Raw genomic sequence first — 5576 nt, 5'->3', positions numbered from 1 at the left:
AAGGTCATGCTTCACCAATCAATGATCTCATGAAGAAGTTAGAGGACCCCGAAGGTCATGCTCCACCAATCAACGATCCCATGATGAAGTCAGCGGACCCCGAAGGTCATGCTTCACCAATCAATGACCTCATGATGAAGTCAGAGGATCCCGAAGGTCATGCTCCACCAATCCACGATCCCATGATGAAGTCCGTGGACCCCGAAGGTCATGCTTCACCAATCAATGATCTCATGATGAAGTCAGAGGACCCCGAAGGTCATGCTTCACCAGTCAACGATCCCTTTTGGCCTCGAACAACGAGTTACGTAACATCGCGCTCTGCTACGCCATAGTGAATCCTAACGGATACCACTAACCATTCATACAATCGAGCAAGAACCGTCTATATCAAACATAGGCACAAAACAATAATTCTCTAAAAGAGGATCCGATACGCACATCCCTTAACCGAGGGATTTCACCTAGCTCACCATACCCGTCCACTATCTCTCAATGAGATTTACCACATTACTACCTTGGTGATATTTCAAATCCAAAATCATAAGTACAATTTAACCGAAATTGTACCCTACCACAAATTGACCAAATCTAGGTCCCGACACAAATTTTGGATCTACCAAAAGCATTGCCCGAAATCTCACACTAAAACCTCCTCGTGCGGGTGTGTAACTCCCCCACTTGAAACTACATTCCATAACCGCATCTCGTACACCCGCACAATGCTACCAAAGGTAGACTTTACCAATAATTGGGTTCACACGGTCCATCACCACGTCTTGCTTCAACTTTGAGCATACCAAGGATCCTAACCTATCCTTAAACACTTCGAACAAAAAGTGTACCAAAAATTACACGAACTATACACTCGCGATCATCCAATTGCTTTAGTTTGTCAAATTTCATCCGATCGCTCATGAACCTAAGGGTTTCACTTCGGTACCCTAAGTACAATGTAACCGCAACACAATCGGAGTCGAACACCACGCTAGTAGGTATAAAAAGGCACCTAATGTCGCGTCACGTAGACTCCTTTACCAACACGCATCGAGATCAACACTCAATTTCAAGAGTTTCAATCCACCCGACGAACCTCATGATTCATCAACTTCAACACGAAAGCGAAAACGCACTTAACAACCGAACACCAAAACCCATTTCCATGGTTTGGTAGAAACATTTCCCAAATACTAAGGAATGCTTGGTTGCACCAAGTCTTACGCCCTTCGCCCGACAATCAAACGTCACCATAGGGTACTTCCATTAGGAACGTCACCCATATCAATAACATGCACAACACCATTGAGACTTTAAGGGTCTCACTCAAACGAGCTTAACGACCCGATACCAACCAAAATGCTTAAGCACCCAAGGATTCGCACCATAGGATCAAGGCACAACACACCACTTATACACTCTACTGAGAGCAAACCGGAACCATAAACGTAAACCGTCCGTTTGTTACGAATTATCTCCAACGGAGAATAAAGTTTAGCTAAGACTTACGCACATACCGCATGTTATTACAAATGAACAACATATAATTTCGTACTAAAGGTACCTGATGTAGCGCTGTTGGGCTTCCGTGCACCACTACCCATCATGTATTCGCGCTCTAACCTCCTAACCCGATCGTCATGCAATTCGGAACACTCTGACTTCCGGTGTCCCTCCATCCGGCAAATGAAACACCTGATTGAGCCTAAAGGCACCACCGTACAATCTTGTGCCAAATGACCCTGTTCCCCACACTTAAAGCACGTGAGCTTGTAACCCTTCTTACTCTTCTTCTTCACATTCCCGATGCCTTCAGGCGTACTTCGTGCCCTCTTACCATGAGCACCATGTAATCCTAACCTTGCAAGTACATCTTCATCATCACTACCTCGAGGTTTGGGAAACCTCTTTTCAAACTCTTCCTTTACAACATTAGTCACTTGGTCTCGGACCATTTCCGTCATTTGTCCTTCGACCAACTCCTTGGTTACTTCCCTAACTTTGCCGGTGAAAACCGAGACATATTGTTTAAACACGGCCTCAATCTTTAACGTTAACTCATCCTTCTCTTCATGAATAGGCTCACTCATTCCGCATCCATCTTCCGTTTTCATTCTAAGGAATGCAAACGATTAGATCACGAACGTATAAACCACACGCACAATACCGTCCCATCTTGCTAAACACTCGTCGTACATCACTTGTTAGACATGATTTGCACCCGTAATAAGGTTTGCAAGTCCTTATTACGCCTACACGCCATATCAACTTGTTAGTACAACGACCGCCTCGCTTGATGTCATAAACAAACACAAACAAATTCCACGCGACAACAACACACGCGAGAATTATTATCACAACACAATAATATATTAATAATATCCGCATTACTAATATAAACGTTAGTCCACTTACAAACAAGGCACTAACTATAACCCATTCCGACCCGTAATCCTACAAGTCCCGCAACAAATAAGCACACACAAAAGTCTAAGTCGAGGCACCTATCTCAAGTCAACTAAATCCCTTAGACCATGCTCTGATACCACTTGTAACATCCCAACCCGTTAACCAACCAAAATCGCAACATAAAAAAAAAATTAAAACTGGGCAGAAGGGTGCGCCGAGCGCACCACACCAAGTGCGCGGCGCACTGGTGCCTGGCAGCTTCTGTCCACTTTTTCCGTTTTACGTGAAAAGATCTTCGACTTCTCGACACATTTAGACCAAAGGCTTTTCACAACATATTATAATAGTTAAAACTATCACGTTCCAATAATAAAATGAGTTTTACGAGACCGGGCCCACATTGGCCGTTCTACGACTTTCGTACAAAATACAAGTTTTCAACCACACCACTTCTAATACAAAATAAAACCGAGCATGGTGATTGGGGATACGCTACCCAATCCTATCCAATCCAAAAGCAAGATCTTCTAAAGCAACTACGCGAGCCACTAGTTCTCACGCTTACCCGAGCCACCGCATCCAAGCAAATCTATAAAAAAAAGCAAACAACGAGAGGGTAAGCTAACGCTTAGTGGGTGAGAATATACTACATACATATATATGCATAAAATAGACACGCCACACAATATCTAATAACACATACCGGATCATCCGAGCATATAGCATGCAAAACTAAGCTTACCGTACAATTGCAATATCACTAGCTACAACATCAATGTAAGTTCACTTACAACGTTATGAACAACACTACCAAGCTACACCCGAAGGGCTAGCTACAACACATCAATATCAAAACATAAGATAATATAATATCCCCGAACCTACAACCCAAGGCTAAACACTTAACCTTAACAATAAGATGACCGTATAAACCGAGTCACCATGAATCCGCTCTAACCGAAATTTACAACTTAACAATAAGATGATCGTGCAAACCGAGTCATCATGAACCTATATGTAAAGTGATCTCTATAACCGAGAACCGCTTCACCCAACCCGCACCCATCCTACACATACATATGCACATAGGATATTAACACTCACCTTTTCGCCTTGATGAATGCAACCGAGTAATTCCGCAACACGTCAATGGAAAGTACCTAATCCATTATCACAAATACAATAACACACTTAGAGTGGATTTACAAACCAACTTAATTCGACACTTAGTGCAAATTCGACCTATTGCACTTACAAACACCAAACGCGTCCAAACTAACTACTAATCACTAATCACAAGTGAAAATGGTCCTAATAAGCCAAAAGAACCCAAACTTAAGTGTTTAACACTTATCAATCTCAAAATCACCCAAAAACCCTAATTTTGACTCATTTCCAAAATTAGTCTTTCAAACACACCAAAAGGGTTCCAATACTTCCATAATCACTAAACCTAGTGATTAAACCCAATTACAAGTCATAGACAAGACCAATTTATTCGCCAACCCAAAATCCACCAACAACAACAATAAACCCGATTACTAGCATCAACAAACTCACTTCAAGAGTTTTAAATGGGTTTCTCTACAAATCAAGTTCAAACCCTAACTTTGAATATCAAATCAAACAATGAAATTTGGAGTTAGAACATACCACAACAACCAAAACGTAGTTAGAAAATCACATGAAGAAAAGAATCAATCATTCTTCCTAAGTTAAATATACAAAGGGCTTGTAATTTTTAAAATTGAATTTTTAGTCAATGTAAGATCATTTTAAATGATGTAAAATAGAATAAGAAATTTTTTAATTTTACTTTATTTTGTCTAGACTAAGTAATAAAGTACCTCATTTTTACTTAAAAATAAATTAAGTTTAAACTATTTACCTAACTATGTTTAACTTTTATAGATAGTGTTTGTGGTTTTTTACTTGAGTTCCGACCCAAAGTGATTCCTAGGTTCCAAATTGGATACCACGATTTACTTATTAATATTAAAAGTGCATAAATTCATAAAAAACCATCATCCATTAATTAAAAAATGCTTATGCATTTCCACCCATGACAAATCAAAAAAGTTATTATTACACTGATAATACTTTTAAGAGTTCATACATCATACATGAAACTCATAAAAAAAAATCTCGTTATACATTATTCCATATCTTTAATTATTATACCAAAAATTGTGAAGCGATTGCAAACTTATAGCCACTACCATATGACATAATAAGTATGGACAACTGAAGGTATAGACGTTATTCTTATTGCACTTAAAATCCAAATTTCATGGAGATGATTGTCATAAAAACTTCATTCATCTAACATTCCCTCATTTAATCTTAACTTAATGTTTATGCATTATAGTATTAATATAGACAAGAGCATGTGTCTGACAATCTGAAAAGTTAAAGTGGATAAATACACAAGCAGATGTATGATTCTAAATATAATTAGCTTTTTAATTCAAATCATATGAATATATTAAGTACTTTATTTTTCGGTAAAAATGAGAAAACAAATTAAGGCTTCTAAACTTCATAAAGTTATATTAATATTTTTCTTTGAATATTTTATTGTGCACTTACACCGGAATTTAAATTCCTTTTATAAAAAAATCTAACACATCTTAAAAAGAAAAGGAATTACTTAAAGAAAAATTGATAATTCTATAAGAAGGAAATTCTCTGTGAACTTATTAATATAAAAGTCCGACTTATTGACCATCTCTTAATTTATTTAAGATTTTTCATATAGTTTACTTGAGGACATGTAAAAGCTTAAGCGTGGGGAATTTGATAACTCCTAAATTATACATATTCTTCATAACATTTTAATGAGTTATCTTGGCATTTTAAAGACAAATTGAATACTTAAACATACAAAAATGGGTAAAAATGTGAAAAGAGTATTTTTAATGTTTATGTTTGAGATATGTATTAAACAGAATCAAAAATAGATAAAAGTTGCAGAAAAATTGATGAAGCCGCCGGCTAGCATAGAAGTCGCCGGCTTGGTGATAAAATCCAGAAATTTCTAGAACATTGCAGAATAACACAAGAATTCGAGAAATAACAATCAAGCTACCGGCTAGGTCCAGTTTCGTTTACTTAAAGCACAAGAAATAGCAAAAAAGGCAACAAAATCATAAAGATTACAGATCACTAAA

This window comes from Rutidosis leptorrhynchoides, chromosome 8, assembly GCF_046630445.1.
Source record: "Rutidosis leptorrhynchoides isolate AG116_Rl617_1_P2 chromosome 8, CSIRO_AGI_Rlap_v1, whole genome shotgun sequence".
Taxonomy (NCBI): Eukaryota; Viridiplantae; Streptophyta; class Magnoliopsida; order Asterales; family Asteraceae; genus Rutidosis; species Rutidosis leptorrhynchoides.
This window is presented reverse-complemented; position numbering follows the sequence as displayed.